This window comes from Anomaloglossus baeobatrachus, chromosome 7, assembly GCF_048569485.1.
Source record: "Anomaloglossus baeobatrachus isolate aAnoBae1 chromosome 7, aAnoBae1.hap1, whole genome shotgun sequence".
NCBI lineage: Eukaryota > Metazoa > Chordata > Amphibia > Anura > Aromobatidae > Anomaloglossus > Anomaloglossus baeobatrachus.
The window spans coordinates 131,186,173-131,209,710 of record NC_134359.1 but is presented as its reverse complement, the minus strand read 5'-3'; the positions used below and the strand labels follow the sequence as shown (position 1 = coordinate 131,209,710).

The window sequence follows — 23,538 nt, the reverse complement described above, 5'->3', positions numbered from 1 at the left end:
TCCTCCTGACAACTCCATAGACTATATACAATGCTGACTACAGAGCAGAGCCTCCTCCTGACAACTCCATACACTATATACAATGCTGACTACAGAGCAGGGCCTCCTCCTGACAACTCCATAGACTATATACAATACTGACTACAGAGCAGAGCCTCCTCCTGACAACTCCATACACTATATACAATACTGACTACAGAGCAGGGCCTCCTCCTGACAACTCCATAGACTATATACAGTGCTGACTACAGAGCAGAGCCTCCTCCTGACAACTCCATAGACTATATACAATACTGACTACAGAGCAGAGCCTCCTCCTGACAACTCCATACACTATATACAATACTGACTACAGAGCAGGGCCTCCTCCTGACAACTCCATAGACTATATACAGTGCTGACTACAGAGCATGGCCTCCTCCTGACACCTCTATTTCAGGCTGCACCCAGTCCTCACCCTCAGCAGTGTAACTTGTGCCGTTCCCGCGGTGCGGAGCGTCCAGGCCTCTCTTCTATTACTTTCCCAGCTTTCCATTTCTTTCCGGGGTCGCACATTTCTACTTCCTGCAGGAGAGAGGACCATCGAGTGGCGGCGCTGGATAGAGGGGCTCTCAGGGTCCTCCCCGTCGGCGGCGGCTACAGGCGCGCATGCGTGCTAATGTGCTTTTGCGCTGTACTGTGAAACAGTGGCGACAATTCTGAGCTTCCATGAAGGCATGCTGGGAGTTGTAGTTCCTTAAGCTGCAGAGTGACAGGCTGGCGCAGCAGGGCTGTGTGCTGTGGCTATGGCTCTGTCCGCTGCATTGTAGGGTTGTGTTCTGGCCAGTATTCCGTCTCTCCTGCCGGGTCCGGTCCTCCTAGTGATGGCTCCCAGCATTTTATCTTATACCGCAGCACTTTGATCTCATTTTCAGCAGGCTCGTTTGTTACTTATCGTGCGTTTTTTTTCTGGAGCCTTTGAAGTCTTCGGACGTGGTCACAGCTTATTTTATTCGGATTTTGGAGCTTTCTTTATTTTATTGTTAAAGCATAAGCAGTTGTGGATTTTTCAGCCAGAAAACATAAGACTTGTCCTCATAGACGTGTATTGAAAATGCCCCTGACTGTAGCGCGCTGCAGACCATGACATCTTGCCATTAATAATATTTCCCACCTTATTTTCTGCTTTTTCTGGGATATAACACAGAGGCTGTAAGTGGGCAGAGGAGAAATATGGCAGAATTCTGGCAGAAATTGCTTTGAAAAGTCACAAATATTGAAGGGTAACACCGAACTGTAAAGTTTGGGGTCCGTACGGGTCACCTAGTGTCCGTGCACAGTCCCCGAACCCAGACTTCTCCGGAGTCCGTGTAACTGTTCAGGTTCGGACACACGGATAATAATAGAAATTAAAGGGAACATGTCAGGGTCCCCTGTTCAGGATGCATATTGCTAATCCCTGCCTAACCGTCCCTGTATACACTAGCATAGATAAAGGGATCTTTAGAAAAAGTATTTCTAAAGATCTTTTATCTTATGCTAATGAGTGAGGGGACTAGTCACAAGGGCTTTTCTCCCCTTAGCTATTCGGCCAACATAGCATGGTAGCACGCCCCTGTGGGCATACTAACATGCTAATGAATACGCAGCGACGCGCACATACCTCACTGTTCATGGCGGCTGGTGGAGGATGGTTGCCCAGTGCGCATGATCCAGAGTACCCAGGACTTCCGATCATGCGCACTAAATTGATGGTGTAAGCTTCTGGGATGTCACTAGTGGCCCTACCCGGCTTCGTGGCCCTGAGGTGTACAATAAAGGGGGGGGATCATGATGGAGGTTTGTCTCGTGACGCCACCTGCGGTACGCGGCCAGGGATTATCCGCCTCTGCTGTTGCTGTCCTCCGAGGCGGATGGTTGTAGCACCTAAGTTGTTTCTGCTCCCCACAGATGGAGCGGGCCCTGGGGAGGATGATGAGGGTTGTAGTTATGGTTGATGGATGCAATTGAAGTGAAGATTTTAAAAGGTTTAATTAAAGTGGTTGGACAAAAATATCCTGAGAAAGTTTTAGGAATTGCAACCATTTTTCTACAAAGCCTCCTCATTTCAGGGTTCCAAAAGTAATCGGACAAATTAGCTTTACCATAAATAAAATGTTCATTTTTAAGGCCCCTTTCACATTGCATTTTTCCCTACGTCCACAGGTCCTGTCGAGGCATCCGTCCGGACCGCCCCTCCCCACTCTGCAAAGCGTGCTCCGGGCGCATGCGCCCGACAGGGCCATTCACTGTTATGGACTGCACTGCGTTAGCGTGTGCTCTGTTTTGTGCCATTTTCTTCACATATACGTTTCTGCAGACGGACACCCGAACGTACTCCTCTACTCCTCCCGCAGCCGAGAATATCAGCCGCAGCTGCCCCAGGACTGTCGCATCCATTATGCGGCAGTCCCGGAGTGTCCCCGGCTCTTCCAGATGCCGTGATGCGGTGGCAATCCAGGTAATAACGAGTTAAATGGCAACGGATCACTGCCATTTAAGTCCAGGCTTAATCATGGCAGCGTCTATGTGACAGCTGACATGATCAACCCGTAAGTAAAGTGAAAAAACAGACACACCGAAAAATCCTTTATTTTAAATAAAACACAAAAAAGCCCCTCTTTCACCCTTTTAATTACCCCCGAAACACACAGCTCCGGCGTAATCCACGTCCTGCGATGCTTGCATCCAGCCGCGACTGACACTATACTGAATGCAGCCTCGCAACCAGACAGACTACAGAGAGGTAATTACAGGTTATTTCCCACGGCCGGTAATGTGAACAACACATTACCGCTTGGGAGAAATGCAGTGATCTGTTCTCTATCTATCTATCTATCTATTAGCTATCTATCTATCCCTCTATCTATCTATTATCTATCTACCTCAGAAGGAACTTTTTTTATTCAATGTGCTTTATTGCATTGAATGCATTAAAACACATGTACCAACCCGCACGCGGAAAAACCGCAGCAATACCGCGAACAATACCGCGGTAAAACTGCAGCAAACCGCATGCGGTTATCGGGTGCAGTTTGCCGCGTTTTTTACCGCGGGTGCGGTAATCTTTCAGACCCTGCGGAATTTTCTTAAGAAAATTCCGTTTTCCAGTGCGCACAGGGCCTTAGCCCGAAGTTGTCATGCCTCGGGATTTTACCAGGTAACCTTCTGCTCTGTGGTCTGACTCCTTCCCTGTTCAGCCACAGTTTTGTCACTTCCTGCCCAAGTACTTAATTCTAATTTTACCTTCACATTTGCATTTCATTGCTGGTTATATTCGTTTCTGAGGGATTCTGCTTAGGTGTATCATTTGTTCTGGGCCCATCAGCCTTCAGGAGAGACTGTGACACACCAGGTCACCCACCAATCGCTGCACCTGAGCCTGCAGTTCTTCCCTCTCACTTATGGCCAGTTCTGCAGCGGACCCTTCTCCCAACACTGGTGCCTCAGGCATAATGCAGTCGGTTTTCTTCCCTCATCTTACTTGAAATGCAACCTTCCTCTGCATCTGCTTCAAATATGGGAGCAATCAGTGTTATTGTGGAAGTCTCCATCTTCAATGCCGCACCCTCCAGGGTTGACCTCCTTTAGCTCCTCCACCCGTTTCTTCAGAGCCACTGCCCGTTCCCCATCAGCTTCCTGGGAAGGGGCAGGTTCTCTCCAGTACACCCACCGGAGGTGTGCACCACGGAACACAGGGCGTTTCTTAATCCACGGCTTTCGAGCACACAGGGTCCAGCTTCACGCTATTTTTCCTCTGTACCACCCACGATGGGTGAGGCTCGCTTTCTGTCTCAGGCCATGTCCTGCCATCTTTGTTTTCCCAGCCAAAAGTCCTTTACTCTTAGGCGTCTTCCCTTGAGCTTTCGTTATTGAGTTATGTGTGAAACAACCTTGATTGCAGCGCTACTTGAAGGAAAGTACCGGTCCACCCGGGCACCACACTCCTTTGCTAAGGAGACTCTGGGTGCTCATGGGAGTTCAGGTGAGTTGAACAGTACTTACTGGTTTCTTCTGGATGGTGTCCCTCCAATCCGCTGGTAGTCCTCGTCATAAACATTGAGTAACACACGCGACACCAAAGCTCACTTAGCCAAACAGAAAGTTCACTTTCTTCTTCACACCTTTATGACAGACATGGCCTTCCTTTGCTTCCTTCCTATTAGTGTGGGGTACTCCCTCTCAACCTGTCCCGCACCGTTATCTTGGATCTAATGCTCAAGCTCCTGTGTCTCCTTCCCCCTGACTCCATTCACCATCATCCAGTTCTGGGCTCTGACAGCTCTTTAGCCGGACTCTCTAAGTCTGCTTTGCAGAAAAACGCAACTGTTTTTTTTTGCCGCCGGTTGAGTTTTTTCCGCATAGACTTGCATTAACGCCATATTGTGCCGCCTGGCCTTGCGTTGCATCCGTTTTTTGACGGATGCGCCATATTTAGGCCATGCGGCGACCGGATGGAACGTTGCCTGGCACATTTTTTTGGACGGCGAAAAAAACGCATCGCGCCGGATCCAGCACGATGCGGCGTGATTTACAGTGCAAGCCTATGGACGCCGGATGCGGTTTTTTGAACTGCGCATGCTCAGTATCAAGCCGCATCCGTCAAAAAACGGATGGGCCGCATGGAAAAACTTATGCAACGGATCTGTTTTTTTCGCCGCACCCGTTGCATAGGTTTTTGGGCCGGATTGTGCCTGATGCAAAAAAGCTGATGTGTGAAAGCAGCCTAAGCCTGAGACTGGCTCCTCTCGAGACCTCCCAACCAACCTCTTTCCCACATCTGTCACTACCCTTTTAACTTTTTCTTTTCCATCCTGCTGTTATCTTAGGCCAACCACTAGGTGGCATCTTTGGTAACAGTTCCGCTCTATTCTATCTGAAACTTGAACCCAGTTAGCGGCATAACATATCAATATTCACATTTAGCAATAGGCACAACACATTGCACTTTACATAACCATATAGTTTACATTGTAGGGCTCGACTAACTCTTTTGTCCATATTATCACTCTGCTGTAATAGTATGGCAGTTTAGAGAAATTTTAATATAATGATATGGCTTGGGGTAGGAAGACATTAAAAGGAAATATTTGTATAAAGATATAGTCATAATGTGGAGTCACAACCTGTAATTTAGGATTCTAACTGTGGGTGTTACAATCCATCTTTCACTTGCGGGGCGGGTGCCACATAAACAACTTTCATGTGTTAGCTATGTGAAGTTTATTGACAGTACAGTAAAAGGCTGCTCAGTGAATCTGGAAGTCCTGCGGGTTCCTATATTTTGTTAAAATGAGTCAAACATTCCTTTCTGTATCCTTCCCAGCATAGGCGTAGCCAATAAAATCCAAGTACACCATGTACACCAAGGACTACCAAATATAACCATTTGTAATAAATTGTCCAGTTATTTATACATTGCTTTTTATTATATATCATCTACTGCATGAAAATGTGTGGTTCTATGCAAAACTCTGCAAGGTCTGGGGCATCCTCCAGCTGACACGTTCACTGGCTAGCTTCACCTTCTACAGTGATTGATATGGCTGAGAATCAGTGCTGGGTTTTGTTGCGTCAACAATTTCAAAATTTGGTGTCGCAATACAAGTGGGACACGGAAATTTGAGGGCCTTGTGCCAGAATAATATATCGGCCCTTTGCAGTCCAATACCACATCATAATGTAACCTTTGGAAGAGGAAGTGGACCCCCCCTTACCTCCTTTAGCCCTCTATGTGGCTCCACAGGTTGCACCAATGGTAAGTTTGCCTTGACCTCTGGTATCATCTCATACCCTTCAAGTTAACAGTTGCGTAAACACAAATTACACAATGCGGTAATAGTTTAATATTTCTATTTATGTTTCTATTGGTAAATTGCTAGCTATACATTATCCATTTTTGAAACATTGCAATTTACACAGTCTTTGACCATCACATATATTCATTCTGAGTGTGCTCAAATGTTTTCAGGCATGGTGGACTTGTGTACATCTAAGTTCTTATGGAGACTGCGTATGTAGCAGGTTCAGCATGCACCCAGGCACACATCTGGATGTTTCAAAGACATTCCGTAGCCAATTTCAAACGATTGAAGAGCATGTGTATAACCTACCAGAGAAAATGAGCCGGACTAAAATCTAAGTGACAAACCCAACACTTTAAATGTACTTTGCTAAGCAATTGTGAATAAAATATGAACATAACACAAAATTCTGTAAATAACACACAGCTTAAATATGCTATTAGCAGGTAGTACTAGTATATTATATTTCAATGATACAATTTTGTTTTAGGTTGATGTTTTATTTGCAATTGTTTTGTGAAGTGCATTCCATTTTAAAGTTTTTATTTGTTGGTGTTGGGCTTATCACTCATTTTTTGTTTGGTTAATCACATAATATTTAAAGGGAACCTGTCAGGTGCAACACACTATGAAGAAAAAGACATGGATCGCACATCCCAAAAAATACAATGATCTAAAGCCGTTAGGCAAAAAATTAAATAGAACATGAGGTTCTTTGTTACCATTCTGATAAGATTGTATTAAGCCCACTGCCACGTCACGGCGAACCTCTTGAGTGGATCCCTATTCTAAACCTTGTAGTGCGGCACTGTGCACTAACCACTGTGACAAAGCGTCTGCAGGGCAGGTGACCTGGTGCCTTACAGCACCCATGCTGCAAGGCGAAGCCCCCAAGGCTCCAGGCCTCACCGCCCCACAGCATGCACCCAGGCACACATCTGGATGTTTCAAAGACATTCTGTAGTCAATTTCAAACAACGATTGAAGAGCATGTGTATTTACATGATACTTACTTACACAATATTGTTTTAGGTTGATGTTTTATTTGCAATTGTTTTGGGAAGTGCATACCATTTTAGAGTTTTTATTTGTTGGTGTTGGGCTTATCACTCATTTTTTGTTTGGTTAATCACATAATATTTAAAGGGAACCTGTCAGGTGCAATATGCAGCCGGAACCACAAGTAGTTCAGGGTACATATTGTAATCTCTGCCTAACCTTCCCTGTATAAACTAGCATAGATAAAGAGATCTTTAGAAAAGTATTTGAAAAGATCTTTTATCTTATGCTAATGAGCGCGGGGACTAGTCCCCTGGGCTTTAGTTCCCCTGGCTAGTCGGCTCCATTAGCATGTAGAATGATTTTGTGACGATGATACTCACTCAGCTGCTGGTTGAAGTAAAGATAGGAATGATTTCTATTTAAACAGTCCAGCTGGTTTATTTGCAGATACCATAAACTGCTCCATAAAAAAAAAACATAAAACAAGCCTTCCCGGAATAAAGATACAAAATAAAAATATAAGAAGTGCGTTTCACTGCGGGCTCACCCACTCAAGATAAGAAGCCCTACTTTGCACAGACTTTCTCTCTGTAGGTGTAGCAACCTCCATACACAGACGCCATGTGACACTACTGGTCTCCATTTTATATTATGTACCACACCCAAGGGTGGAGGTATGTGACCAGCCAGACCTGCCCATTTCTCCAGATGCTCATAAAACCTGGCCTTATATGATAAGTACTCATAAATTCTCTAAGTACTACATGTACTAGAGCTTGCTCCTGGGCTTACATCACAGAAGATAACAACCTCTGGGACACATACCTCCTATTGACTACATGAATGGCAGCCATCTTAAAATGTGCTTCACCAAAAAACTCTATTTTGGTCTTATTTGTCCCAAAGATTCTTTCCCAGAAGGATTTTAGTTTAGACATGTACATCTTGGCAAACTGCAGTCTAGCTTTTTATGTCTCTGTATCAACAGGGGTCCTCCTGAGCCTGCTGCCATATTATTTCATTTCATTCAAATATTGACAGATAGTTCATGCTGACACTGATGCACCCTGAGCTTGTGACTCGCCCACCCCAGGGCTATGGGACACCCGGTGCCGGGCCGGACTAGTCCGGAGGTAGTCAGTGATGGCGGGGCCCGGCTCCGTGGTCCTGGTGGGTGTCAGTTAAATATGGCTGGTGACTTAGGGTTTGAATAAAGTTTGTGTTTGTGACGCCACCTGTGGTATGCAGCTATTAAGCCGCCGCTGCTGTATGAGGCCTCCGGGGTGATGGAATGGCAGCAATGATGGTACTGCTCCCCACAGGTGGAGCAATACCCCGGGGCACAGTTGGTGCTTATTAGTGTCTATGCAGAGAAATAACTGAGGCAACACCAGGGGTGCAGTTTCAAGGTCTTTACTCACAGTTCTTGTCAAGGCCTGCAGGAGCCTTTGGACTGCTGGGACCACCGTCAGGGACCTCCGCCGATCCCGGGTAGATCTGGGGGTTGATGCCAGTGCACCCCTCTAATTGTGTCCTTTCTCAGCTGACTTCACTGGCCACCAGCTCTGAAGCTATCTGTGGCCCTAGAATCCCTTTGTTCCCTGCTTGGTGTCACCTGGACCCTCCGAGTCCCAGGGTCTTCACCAGGAAGCGTCACTTTCTTCTTTCTTTAGCTCCTGCCTGACTAGAGCTCTTCTTCTACTCTCTGTTTCTCTCCTTCTCTGTTGCTTTCTTTCTCTGTTGCGGACACTCTGAACTCACAGAGCTCCTTTCTCTTTCACAGCTACATGCTGGCTCCTCACTCTCTCACTCTCTGAGGTAAACTGAAACTCTGACCTTCCTCTCTGATCTACACTCGGCTGGCTCTCCCCACCCCCCGGTTGCTAAGCTACCACCCTATGGGAGCATGGATGGGTCTTACGACCCCTCCCAGCATGCAGCATGGGAGGGTTGCTGCCACTGTCCCTTGTCCCAGTGTGTGCCTAGCAATGGGTGTAGTGCAGTTTTACCTGTGAACTGGCATGTACCCCTTTTCTTACCCAGGATGGGACATCACACCTCTGACTGGGGTGCAATGTCTCTGTGGCGACGGAAGCCTCAGGGGCGCCACACTTGCAGCACAGGTTGAATTTCTTTGGAACTTGATTGGGACTGCTTATCCACCATACAGACTACCCTGCATTGCAATCTTTCATCAATTTTTCTCTCCTGTCCACATCCAGGAAGATTAGCTACAGTGCTAGGAGTTGTAAACTTCTTGATTATGTTGTGCACCGTGCAGGGTCGCCATCAGGGCATTACTACTGCACCTGTTGTACCGGGTCCCGTGAAAAGAGCGGGCCCGGTCAGGCCCGGGGTAATTACTTGGGTTTGTTAAGCCCCAGGCAGGACGGACCCCTTCTCTTCACGGGGCCCCAGTCACAGGCGCAGCAGATGGGCCCGGCCGTGTCGTTTCTGCCACTGCACACACGGCTAAATTGCAGGCGAAGTCAATGTGACAGGTAAGCGCTGTAAGCTGAAGATGATCGTCGGGGGGGTGAGGTGGTGGGGAGGCCCGCCCACTGATCACAGCCCGAGGGGGGCCCGCTAAGCTCTGCCTGGGGCCGCCCACAGACCCGCCAACCGCAGACCCGCCGACTGCCGGACCGCAGACCCGCCAACCGCAGACCCGCCGGCCGCAAGCCCGCAGACCCGCCGATCGCAGACCCACCGACCACAGGCCCCGCTGACTGCAGACCCGCCGGCCTCAAGCCCGCCAACCGCAGGTCCGCTGACCTCAGACCCGCCACCCGCAAGCCTGCAGGCCCCCACGACCGCAGACCTGCCGATCGGAGACCGCAAGCCCGCCGACCACAGGTCCACCGACCACAGACCCGCCGGCCGCAAGCCCGTAGACCCGCTGGCCCTCCGACCGCAGACCCGCCGACCACAGACCCGCCGACCACAGGCCCCCCCCGACCGCAGGCCTGCTGATCCTGCCCCTGTCTTGCTTCAGATAGATCAGGGGTGGGAAACCTCCAGCCCTTAGTCTCATGCCTCCCTGCTGTGAGCTTCCTGCTGTGAGCCTCCTGCCTCTCTGCTGTGAGCCTCCTGCCTCTCTGCTGTGAGCCTCCTGCCTCTCTGCTGTGAGCCTCCTGCCTCTCTGCTGTGAGCCTCCTGCCACTCTCCTGTGAGCCTCTAGCTGTCTGCTGTGAGCCTCCCTCTGCTGTGAGCCTCCTCTCTCCTGTGAGCCTCTAGCTCTCTGCTGTGAGCCTCCCTCTGCTGTGAGCCTCCTGCCTCTCTGCTGTGAGCCTCCTGCCTTTCTGCTGTGAGCCTCCTGCCTCTCTGCTGTGAGCCTCCTGCATCTCTCATGAGAGCCTCCTTCCTCTCCTCTGAGCCTCCTACCTCTCTGCTATGAGCCTCCCTCTGCTGTGAGCCTTTTGCTTCTCTGCTGTGAGCCTTTTGCCTCTCTGCTGTGAGCCTCCTGCTTCTCTACTGTGAGCCATTTGCCTCTCTACTGTGAGCCTTTTGCCTCTCTGCTGTGAGCCTCCTGCCTCTCTGCTGTGAGCCTCCTGCCTCTCTGCTGTGAGCCTCCTGCCTCTCTGCTGTGAGACTCTTGCCTCTCTGCTGTGAGCCTTTTGCCTCTCGGAGCTGTGAGCCTCTTGCCTCTCGGTGTTGTGAGCCTCCTGCCTCTCTGCTGTGAGCCTCCTGCCTTTCTGCTGTGAGCCTCCTGCCGCCCGCTGCTGTGAGACACCCTCCCTTCAGTGCTGTGTGCCACATCCCCCAGTCCTTTTCATGTCCTCCAGTCCTGTTTGTGATGTGTGTATATGTCCCCAGCCCCTCCTGTGATGTATATACATGTCCCCAGCCCCTCCTGCTATTATGTGTGTGTATGTCCACAGCCCCTCCTGTGATGTGTGTATCTGTCCCCAGCCCCTCCTGTGATGTGTAATATATATATATGTCCCCAGCCCCTCCTGTGATGTATATATATGCCTCAAGCCCCTCCTGTGATGTGTAAATATATGCCCCCAGTACCTCCTGTGATGTACGTGCCTTCAGTGTCTCCTACATGATGTATATGATTTACCAATCTGTTGACATATATACCGGGAGGACATATTCACCAGGAAGGGTCAGAAATCAGGCCGGAAACATATATAGCCGCATGTGCCCAGGGGTGTGTGTGTATATACTGTAGATAATACATATAATATATATATATATATATATATATATATATACACATACGTATACCAGAAAGCCCCCAGGATGGGACATAGATACCGGAAGGAGGACATATTCACCAGGAGGTGCAGAAACCAAGCTGGTAGCATACATACCCACATGTGTGTCCAGGAGAGGGGTAAATAATAAAAATAATAATTGCAATATACAGTGTGTGTGAATATATATATATATATATATATATATACATACATACATACATGTTTTTCCAAGAGTGGCAGAGAGAGTGTGGAAGGTTTGAGTGGTGGAGGCGGAGCTGGGGTGGAGCCTGGGTGGAGCCACGGGCCCAAAAATTTTGCCAGTATGGGGCCCTGAAATTCTTAGTGGCGGCCCTGGCACCGTGGACAGAGGAACATCCTGATCTCTGGAGATGGACCTGTAACATAGAGATTGTTAATATTTTTCTAACGTTACAAATAAGCTGTACCAAGTGAAACATTTTACTAATTGTAAGACTTCCTATGTAGAGAATGTGTTACAGTGTGACAGTGGGTATCAGTATGTGGTAGGACTACTCTGGAAGTTCATGTAAATATAAGCAAACACAGAAGCAATATTTTACATGGTGTTAAGAATCACAGTTTGTCGAGACTTTTTTATATACAGACAAAAAACTCTTTAGTTTGTAAAATTAAACATTTTGGAACAAATACTTACCGTAATTTCGTCAATAACACACTGCAGAGGATGATTAATAGAAAATCGTACTGGATTTTTAAACTATATGTAGATAGCCTCAATGAGTGCATTTAAAATACAAAATAAAGTGCTGGCTTCTTGATAACTGTGATGTATAATACTTTCAGTTAGTGAGTTGAATCCAATATTAACGTTCTGTAACATAGTTTTATTTTTATATAACTTTTTTATACGTTTTATGTGTGTTTTTTAAGTGTGTATTCTGATTATATTTGTATTACGATTTATGCATACAATTTTGTGGAACCTAAAGAGTTAATATATATTCTATGACCAGTGGATAATCAAGTGTATACGATCCTATATATAATGTGAATTGAGCCCTATTTTAACATGCCTGATGAAAAGGACGCCATGTTCTTGAAACTCATTGCAGGAATAGACCAATAAAGAATATTTTTTACTGGCAGAATAGAATATCACTATTTTTAATCAAAATCTACTTTTTTACATCTCCCAGGGAGGAGCAGCGATAGAGCAGCAGCTAGTCCTTTAAAGCGGATTCCAGAGTTGTACCTGATTAGCACAACTATTATAGGTGAGCCTTTCCATGAAGGGGGCTTAATATATGTATTCTACACATTGGAGTGCCCCTGTGTGTTTTCTTTACTTTCATCAAAGACAAAGGAACATCAAGATTTCCTGAGATGGAGTTGTAACCTTGAGATTGTTAATATTTTTCAACAATATTGGTTCTCAAGGTCTCAGTCACTTCTTTTCTACTCTTTCTGTTCTCCATGCTTACTGTGGCACACACAGACACAATGCAAATATTGAGCCAACTTCTCATTTTATCTGGTTTCAGGTGTGATTTTCATATTGCCCACACATCTTACTTGCCCCCGGTGAGTTTCAATGAGCATCACATGCTTGAAACAAGGTTTTCTACCCACAATTTTGGAAAGGTGCCCAATTTTGCCTGGCACATTTTTGTGGTTTTGTGTAAAATTATGTCCAATTTGCCTTTTTCCATATTTGTTGTGTTGCTTCAATACACACATAGGAAATAAACATGTGTATAACAAAACATATGTAATTGCAATAATTTTCTGGAAGAAATACTTCATATTGTGAAACAATTTCAAGGGTGACAACACTTTCGGCCATGACTGTATATATACATATAGAAAGATACAGTATATACAGTACAGACTAAAAGTTTGGACACACCTTCTCATCTCTAGAACAACTGTTAAGAGGAGACTTTGTGGAGCAGGCCTTCATGGTAAAATAGCTGCTAGGAAACCACTGCTAAGGACAGGCAACAAGCAGAAGAGACTTGTTTGGGCTAAAGAACACAAGGAATGGACATTAGACCAGTGGAAATCTGTGCTTTGGTCTGATGAGTCCAAATTTGAGATCTTTGGATCCAACCACCGTGTCTTTGTAGAAAAGGTGAACGGATGGACTCTACATGCCTGGTTCCCACCGTGAAGCATGGAGGAGGTGTGATGATGTGGGGGTGCTTTGCTGGTTACACTGTTGGGGATTTATTTAAAATTGAAGGCATACAGAACCAGCATGCCTACCACAGCATCTTGCAGCGGCGTGCTATTCCATCTGGTTTGCATTTAGTTGGACCATCATTTATTTTTCAACAGCACAATGACCCCAAAAACACCTCCAGGCTGTGTAAGGGCTATTTGACTAAGAAGGAGTGTGATGGGGTGCTACACCAGGTGACCTGGTCTCCACAGTCACCAGACCTGAACCCAATCGAGATGGTTTTGGGTGAGCTGGACCGCAGAGTGAAGGCAAAAGGGCCAACAAGTGCTAAGCATCTCTGGGAACTCCTTCAAGACTGTTGGAAAACCATTTCCGGTTACTACCTCTTGAAGCTCATCAAGAGAATGCCAAGAGTGTTCAAAGTAGTAATCAAAGCAAAAGGTGACTACTTTGAAGAACCTAGAATATAAGACATATTTTCAGTTGTTTTACACTTTTTTAAGTATTTCATTCCACATGTTTTAATTCATAGTTTTGATGCCTTCAATGTGAATCTACAATTTTCAGAGTCTTGAAAATAAAGAAAACTCTTTGAATGAGAAGGTGTGTCCAAACTTTTATACTGTAGATAGATACATTTTTAAGAAATATGAGAAGAATTCCATTGCACTACTCAGCATATAGCCAGTCAATCCATCCAATGTAGGGGAGAGGTCTCTTATTCAGAGGCCAAGAGCAAATACTGGGGTGCTTATATCCAAAGATAGCAAATAACGCAGTGTAAAAGTAGAAAAATATAGCACTCACCAGTTGACTTTGCTGTGCAGGATCTTGTTTATTTAAACAACGGAGGTTACATGTGCGGAGAGGGCTGGTGGGGAGAGGGAGTGAACGCCGTGGCAGACTACGGCCGTTTCGCACCTGTCCGGTGCTTCAGCTGGTCTGATTAGGTATGACATCATATCCTTTTTATCCTCATCAAAAAAGATGGGGATGATGTCAAATAATTAAAACATATGTTAAAAACAAACAATACATGCAACACTTGAATTTGAGCAACGATTTTCAGCAGACATATGAAAATATATACAAATAAAGCCAAATGCTTTTTAAATCAACCTAGAAATACACTAAGGTCATTTTTATCATTTAACCCTAGGGGGTCTGTTGCATTAAATCTCATAATATATTCAGCCTCCTTTCTCAGAAGAGTTTTATGCGTATCACCTCCCCTAGCATTGGGCTCAACCAATTCTATCCCAGCAAAGGATAATACATTACAATCAGAATTGTGATATTCTTTTACATGGTTAATTAACCTAGTTGCCCCTATGCCATTATGAATGGAGTTCCTATGCTCACGAAATCTTACAAAGAGCTGTCGTATCGTCTTTCCAATGTAAAAATATTGGCACGGACAAAAAAATCACGTAAACGACCATTTTGGTCCTGCAGGTTATCAAATGCCGCACATAATCAAGATGACACTGAATTTAAAGGTCTATGGAATGAAGTTCAGAATGAATGCTCTCTCAAATTTTTAGATCTTGTTTTACAAAAAAATGAGCAAGAACACGCTAGAGTTACAGCTGAACTGATCAGATTGAGGAAGGAGCTTGAGACACGCCTTTCTAATAATCAGTGGAAGAAGTTTCTGCAGCATTTGGATAAAAAACTTATTCCCTATCAGTCCACAATAAAAGAACGTAAAAAAGAGAAATTTATGAGAGATAAGGCTGATTATGAGTCCAACAATGTTTTCAGTTGGAATAAGAACACTGATAGATTTCCCTTTTTTAAGAAGAATAAATCGAAGAGGAAATTTTATAAAGCTGGCAATAATAAAAAACCTGCCTGGACGACAGACTCTGATTCCAGTGGTCAAGAAGAACCTCCGCCTCCTAAGAGGAGATTCAGTGATGATAAGGCGATGCATAATCAACCAGGTCGCCCTTTAGAAGGAGGACAAGGAGAGGTCGCGGCAGGAGTAAGCGATCAGCATATTGGAAAGAGAAAGATTGTCTCTTGGAGGGATTAATATCGGGTCCTGCAGAGTTTTCTGAAAAGAAAAAAATATACAATCTTACGGACCATTTGCTTGATGGAGCCATGATTTCGATTTTGGAGAAAGGACTGAACTTTTGCATTCCAGAACCATTTGATCTAGTTCAGTTTGAAGTAGATTTATATAAAGCATGTCGAAAATTACATTTAAAGAAACACTTTGCTAGCATTAATAAGGGCACAGTACAAGAATGTAAAGATGAAAGGCAATGTCAATATGGTCCCCTTGGCTTTTCTTATGAGGGTTCAGAGTATAGCAAGATTAGCAAAGATGCTTTGCAGCTTTTGAGTTTAACAGATAGTAGTATAGATAATACACCTTTTCCCTCAGGGAAAAATATCGCAGCTACAACTGTTGGTTTTTCCAAAGGTTTGAAATCATCATTTGTTCCACCTATATCCCCGGGCAATAACATTGATTTATTTCAAGAAATTGTCATGAAGGATATGAGAGCTTTGAATTACCCATTGTTGAAAAATAATTTATCCTTTGGTGAAAAATCTGCTTTGAAAAAAATCCAATTCCTTAAAAATGTGATAATAAGGAAGGCAGACAAGGGTGGTGCCACGGTACTCATGACCACAGAATATTATCTTGAGTCAAAACGTCACCTAGATAATGTCGATGTATACCAGAAATTGGAGTGTGACCCCACTAACAGGTTAAAAGAAAAACTACGAACTATTCTGAATAAGCATGTTATGCGGGGTTTCATTACAAAGAACAGAGCGGAAAAACTTTTTCCTTTATTCCCCACAAAGCCGCATTGGTATTTTTTACCTAAGATGCATAAGTCTGAATGTAGACCTCCAGGGAGACCCATTGTCTCCGGTTCAGGGTCACTCACAGAGCCCCTATCGGCATATCTTGACTGGTTACTACATCCCCTTTTAGAAATTATTCCCTCCTTTGTAAGGGATACAGGGGATCTAGTGGCACAATTAAATCAGTTTGAATGGCAGGACACTTTTTGCTGGGCGTCTTTGGACGTGGAAAGTTTATTCACAAGAATACCACAGCATTTGGGTGTTGATGTTATTATTGAGATGCTTAAGGGACTCGGTGAGGATGATTCATTAATAAACTTTGTGGAGGAGGCTCTCTTCTTTGTATTGAAAAATAACACCTTTAAATTTGGCCACACCTGGTATCAGCAAAAAAGCGGGGTGGCGATGGGGACCCCGGTGGCTTGCACCTTTGCAAATCTTTTCCTTGCACATATGGAAGATAATCTCATATATAGCCCCATGAACCCTTTCATAAGACACATAAAGAAATTTATGCGTTTTGTGGACGATGTTTTGATAATCTGGGATGGGGACAGATCTCAGTTTGAGGCTTTTGTTGCTTATCTGAATGAAAATAACAACTATAATATGCTGTTCACACACCATTTTGGTGATAAAACTATTGAGTTCTTAGATGTTAAATTAATGGTAAAAGAAGGGCAAATTGTACGAGAACTCTATAGAAAACCCACCACCGTGAATGCGTTGTTACATTTTGATAGTGCCCATCCGTCTCATGTACTGAGATCTGTTCCCTTCAGTCAATTCTTGAGGTTTAATAGAATCACAAACAATCCAGATACTTTTTTTGCACAGAGGAATGATTTAAAACTAAGGTTTTTGGATAGGGGTTATCCCTCTGACCTCATTAACTCTATGCAAAAACAAGCTGAATGTAAAATCCAGCAGGAGAAAAATAGTTCTAGCTTAAATCAGAGCATGGCACCTACTACTAAAAAATTAGACCGGTTCATTTTCAACTTCAAATATGGTCCGATGGATCAGATGATAAAAACAATCATAAATAAAAATTGGCATATAATTGAAGGTGTATCAGAGCTGAGGGATATGGCCCTTAATAAACCCCTAATAACACATAGAAGATGTAAAAATATTGGTGATATTATAGTCAAAAAACGGTATATACCTCCCAAAACATGGCTACACCAGGTGGGTCCTATAGGTAACTATAGATGTGGAAATTGTTCGTTTTGCGGTTTCCATATAACGGGTAATTCCTTTATAATTGGTGGCCATTCACATTATGTGCGGCATTTGATAACCTGCAGGACCAAAATGGTCGTTTACGTGATTTTTTGTCCGTGCCAATATTTTTACATTGGAAAGACGATACGACAGCTCTTTGTAAGATTTCGTGAGCATAGGAACTCCATTCATAATGGCATAGGGGCAACTAGGTTAATTAACCATGTAAAAGAATATCACAATTCTGATTGTAATGTATTATCCTTTGCTGGGATAGAATTGGTTGAGCCCAATGCTAGGGGAGGTGATACGCATAAAACTCTACTGAGAAAGGAGGCTGAATATATTATGAGATTTAATGCAACAGGCCCCCTAGGGTTAAATGATAAAAATGACCTTAGTGTATTTCTAGGTTGATTTAAAAAGCATTTGGCTTTATTTGTATATATTTTCATATGTCTGCTGAAAATCGTTGCTCAAATTCAAGTGTTGCATGTATTGTTTGTTTTTAACATATGTTTTAATTATTTGACATCATCCCCATCTTTTTTGATGAGGATAAAAAGGATATGATGTCATACCTAATCAGACCAGCTGAAGCACCGGACAGGTGCGAAAAGGCCGTCGTCTGCCACGGCGTTCACTCCCTCTCCCCACCAGCCCTCTCCGCACATGTAACCTCCGTTGTTTAAATAAACAAGATCCTGCACAGCAAAGTCAACTGGTGAGTGCTATATTTTTCTACTTTTACACTGCGTTAGATACAGTTTTAAACTCAGCTGTCTCATCCCCCATTAAATATTAAGAAAGTGAAAATTGCTACCTCTAAAGCGGTCAGTTTGCCATGCGAAAACGCAGCTCCATAGACCAAAAATAAAAATGCTACGAGTCTCGGAAAAATAGCTATAGAAACCAATTTTTTATTTTTTTTCCAACATCTGACTTTTTGTCCACTACTTAAGCTGGGGCTACACAGCAACATTGCCAGTGACACCTGCCTCCGACCAAAGTTCAATGGTGTCGCTGGTACATCACAGCGCGATACTAGTGAATATCCAGAAGAGAAACTGAAAAAATAAGGAAGCTTTGGAAATAGGCCATATTCATCTACTTGCAAGTCAAATCATTAATGATTGTTTTTTCACCTGTCCCAGATCCATGCACATTGCTTCCCTCAACCCGGTCTGCTAGACTCTGTTGTACTCCCCATTGGGTTATGCAGATTTCCCGGTGTGATACCATATGAGCATCTGCCTGGGCCTAAATAAATCTCACCAAGACACACTCTTGTGTCTATAAATTTCAAATTCAGTGTTAGGCCTATTTCACACATCAGTATATTGCATCAGTGTTTTGTCAGTGTTTCATTAGTGTTTGTACGCCAAAACCAGGAGTGGAACTTTGAGAGAAGAACTATAATTGAAAGACTGACACCTGTTCTGTGTTTTGGAGACAATCCTGATTTTGGCATCCAAATACTAATGACACACTGATGAATACTGATGCAAAATACTGACGTGTGAAAGAGGCCTTAGTAAGAGTCAGGTCTGCACCATACACCAATCAGCTGCCTGTCATTGGTTTCCAGCATTCCACCTGCTTATATGCAGTCTACTGTATCGCTCCCGCCTGTCAACGACTTTCAACACTTCACTTGCTTACTTGTGGTCTCGTGGACATATCCCACCAGCTTGCCTTTTTCCTCCTGGATGTCTTCCACTTGCCTATGGTTTGCTTAATCCCGCCTACTTACCTGTGGTCTCCTGGACATCTTTCACCTGTCTGCAGTTTCCTGTCCTGAGACTGTTTGTGTCCCACATGTCTCTTATCTGTAGTTACAACGTTTGTGGCCTGTGCAACATATATGTAACTCCCATACTGGCATCACCGCGCTGTCCTGCCTCTCTCACCCAGTGTGGATGCCGGCACTCTCACTTTCTCAGATATACAGCAGTGGCTGCCACTTTTTCTTAAAGAGCCAGTACGCCTTGACCTGGAAGTGACCTCTCAGCATACTGACAGGCTGCAGGTATTTATTGCACCTTCCCCTTAAGGGAAATGACTGGGCAACAAGTTCCTAACATTGCTAGTTCTCAGGTCCCATTGTGCTGCTGCTGACTCGTATCTATGTTTCAGAGCAATACCAGTCCGCTGCTGTTGCTACAACCATCCACACCGGCCAGCTACCACGATATCTGCTGCTGCAAATATCCACAACAGCCGCCTACCATGATACCCGCTGCCATAAGTATCCTATTCGACCACAGTTACCTCATGCACCCATCCTTCCCAACCGAATCCACAACAATCAGAGACTGTATTATATCCATGGCGCCAGCTGCTGGAATACTGCTCATCCCCGGTGACTGCCCTTTTCAGGCTGCTTACCTGCGTGTGTACCTATTGCCACCTCCGGTGGCGGTAGTGAAGACTCGGCAGCCAGTCCACTTCGCTCCTCCAGGCAAGTCACCCCGCAAGCATAACAGTTTGACCAGGCCATGGATCCATGTGGTGCCAATCCAGCATAATTGGCCGGAGTACAACAGGAATTCAACCGTCAGAGTGAGACACAGATCCCAATGCTGGCTTTTATGGCATTGGTGGATGCTCTCATAAAAAGCCTGCAAGTCGCCATCTTTCTGGCTCCCACTCAGATCGCAGTGCCAGATCCGGTGCCTCTGCCTCCACACTCCGCCTCCCTGTTCCTCCTCAGTTTAATGGTAATCTGAAGTTATGTAGAGGATTTCTGAATCAGTGCTCTCTGCATTTTAAGCTTCTTCCTCACCACTTTGCCTCTGAACAAGTCAAAGTGGCCTTCTTCTTGTCCCATCTTGAGGGGGAGGCTAACAGGAGTTATATCTGTTTAGACATTTTGTTTATTTTCTATGCAAAAAAGGTGATGGCACACACATAAAAACAGCAAATGTGACATAAAAGACATAAAGGGACACAAATGTCTGATAAAATTGATGACACGTGGTAATATGGCACAAAAAACACTCATAGTAAATATATGTAAGGGTCACAGTCATGCATCAGGCATCTTTCAAAAAGAGTAATCATATACTTAGAGGGTAATTGTATATAGGTTAAGTATCCCATCCCTCATCTATATTCTTTATATAAAGTGTCTGGTGCGAAGAGACAGATGGTCAGATTAAAGGGAAAATGTCACTTTTGTATTTATCTATATTATATAATTCCCTACACTTCTCCACTCCCCATTTAATCTCTAAAGGTTATTTTTTTTTTTTTACTGTACTTACTGTGATGTTTCGTTTGACAAGAGTCTCAAATGTGACGTCACAGGAGGCTAGAGCTGCAGTCACTCCTCACAGTGTCCATCACACCTCCTGCAACAAAATGTCACTGGAGAGTAGGCAGCAGTTACTTACTAGTTTGTTGCATCATCGCATCCTGAGGATATCCTGGATGATGAGTAATGGACACTATGGTTGTAGTTATTGGAGCACCAGTATATTACTCATCCCTCTTCTGCCAGGTATTTGGATATTAATTAACCTTTGTAGCATGCTAGCTTCAGCTTACATAGCAAAAACCTGCTGACCAGTCAGATTCCCTTTAATATATGTTTTAAGTAGTTGAGTATGATTTGGAGAGTTTCTAGAGTTTGTCTCCTTTACTGGAGAGACAATTTGAATATTTCTTAGAGGGGCGTGGCAGCTATAAGTCCCCTTACCTGGCAGCCAGACTGGCTTGCAAAGTCTCCTTAAGGAGAATAGTGTTCGCCCGTGGTCCCCACATAGCTTTCTCATGAGCCAGATCATACACCCCCATACTTTGCACTAACGAGGGGCAAGCACCCCGAAACACCGTGTCTGCAAATTGGGATTCTGATCTGGCTTATATATCCTGAGTCATATTGCAAAGGATTGTTAAAAATCCACTTGTGACTTTTAGGATCACTACTTCCAATAGGTGGCGCTGTGCTAGAGTTTGTCTGCTTTACTGGAGAGACAATTTGCTCCAAAAAAATCAGTGTGGGGGGGCGTGGCTATGTAGACAAACAAGACGGTCGCAAGTTAGAGGGGCTCCTCCTATCCTGAGCGGTATCCTATCTATACCTGGCGGTCGGTCCTCATCTGCCCACATATTGGTTCTCCTCCTGGCAGGGAGCACTCACTGGAGGTTGGTGATCTCACCGGAGCTCTCCCCTGGCTCCTGACTGCGGCTGCTGGATCTACTGAGGCCAGAGAGAGGTAGGCGGCAGCCATCTTCCCTGCACGCTGCCAACATATGCAGAGCGGCGTGCGGCACCGTGCAACCCCAGCGTCTGGAGACTGACTCACTTGCGGGAGGTGAGAAGGCATGATCAGAGGGATCAGTGGTACTCCTGGAGGGAGCTGCTGGCCGGAGGAACTGGAGTGTGGTAAGCGCTGGACAGCACACATATACTAGGCCGTGCAGCTGGCGGTCGACAGGTGGCAAACTAAAAAGGCCTGGTGGTGGTGGAGGGATGTTAACTCTATAAGTGCCGGAAGATTCGGGGTGTATGCCCTGAAAAAACGGGTCCCACGGTTTGTCCTAGGCTCAAGACGACATTAAAGTGCTTCACATTGAACTTCCCCTTCCCCCCGCAGAACAGGCCTGTTGCACATTAACTGCTGCATCTTTTACAGGACGTGATCCAGGGACACCCATTGCTAACACTAGCACAGTTGCCATCTGGCTATTTAGAGTTAGGTGGGAGAACGAGCTGCAATACAGGAAGAGAAGACGTATATATTGTAAAACAGCATGAGTCCCCCTAAAAACTCAGGAGCTGCTTACAAGCTCAAAGAATTTGCTAGGGGAGATCCTTCAGACACCCACAGGGCTATGAGGAACGTCTCTCACAAAAATACGGAGCGACGCAAGGGTCAGATACCAGCAGTGGAGGACGCTGCAGACCAAGACGATCTGACTCTGAGACAAGTATACGAACAACTTTTACAGGCGATATCTACATGTAAAAGTTCTCTTACGGGCAAGATTGAGGAGGTACACTCGGAAGTTGGCCTTTTGCGCCAGGATTTGCAGACCCTGAGGGCACGTACTACAGACGTTGAGACAAGAGTATCTGAGGTGGAGGACAGAGTGACACCATTGACAACCAAGCTGGCAACAGTACCCGGCTCTATGAACTCGTGGCGCCAAAAGGCAGATGACTTGGAGAACCCAATGCGCCATGATAACATTAGCATAATTGGTCTGCCAGAGCACTTTGAGGGTCAGTACCCAGAACAGTTCTTGGAAGGATGTCTTAAATCTACCCTTGGGGACGGGTTTTCATCCACCTTTGCGGTTGAAAGGGCACATAGGGTCCCGACGAGGCATCTTTTCCCCTGGCGCTCCACCACGACCATTCTTGGAGAGACTTCTCAACTGTAAAGATAGAGAACAACCCTCCGTTTTGCCCGGGAAAAGGGCCCCATCAAGTATAACAATGCTACTTTCTCAATCTTCTCTGTAGACCTCCAGAAACAGATGGCCCAAGTTCATGAAAGTGTAAATGAAACTCTTGGATCGAAATATTGTGTACTTCATGATGTATCCTGCCCGGCTTCGCATAGTTCATGAGGGATCGTCGATGTTCTTCTTAACTCCTGTGGAGGCAGAGGATTGGCTTCAGCTCCATCCGTGGCCTGGGGGGCAGACACACTGAGACTGCGCCCTGACTGACTGGTCCTCTCTATCCCCTTGCTTCTTTGTGGTCTCCCCATTCCACTTTTCTTCTTACTGCCTTTAGTCGAGACGCTTAGGACTTTGATATGTCTCCAACATTGAAGGAATAGACCGAAGGCGGGTACTTGCAAAATGGGAGCCCCGAAGCTTGTGTCCCCAATTCACCTATACCAGGACACTGTACTAAGTGACAGTATCCCTGAGGGTACTTGAGATGCTTGATAGGACTCTGGGGCGAAATGTTTTGGTTAATAGTTAAATGGTTACTAACCCTGTTTTTTGCAGGTTGATGTATAATACTACTGAAACACTAATTATACTTTATTCCAGGATCAGAAAAAGCCGAAGGGAACTTATAAGAGAGGCCGGATGCTGGGGGAGGAGTAATAACTGTGAGCTACAAAATTTGCATGTGTGTCTTTAAGATCCTGGTCCGGTTAGTGCAAGACGCTTAACATGGGTTCAGAAATAGAGTTCACTACTTGGAACGTCCGGGGCCTTAAGTCACCCAAAAAACGGATCAAGATATTTTCTCAGATTAAAAGTTGTAGGGCCCAGATAGTGGTGCTAGTCATCTTACAAGAGACACAGCTAAACT

The 23,538-nt window shown here is 45.0% G+C and overlaps 1 protein-coding gene across 1 annotated transcript in view; it reads right to left on the bottom strand.

The window, feature by feature from the left end:
- ZDBF2 (zinc finger DBF-type containing 2) overlaps nucleotides 1-546 on the bottom strand; it is a 100,486-nt gene extending 99,940 nt beyond the window's left edge. The window contains exon 1 of the mRNA XM_075317710.1: nucleotides 458-546. The gene's annotated coding sequence lies outside the window, so the exon portion shown is untranslated. The remainder of the gene's footprint in view (nucleotides 1-457) is intronic.
- Between the last annotated feature and the right edge of the window lie 22,992 nt (nucleotides 547-23,538).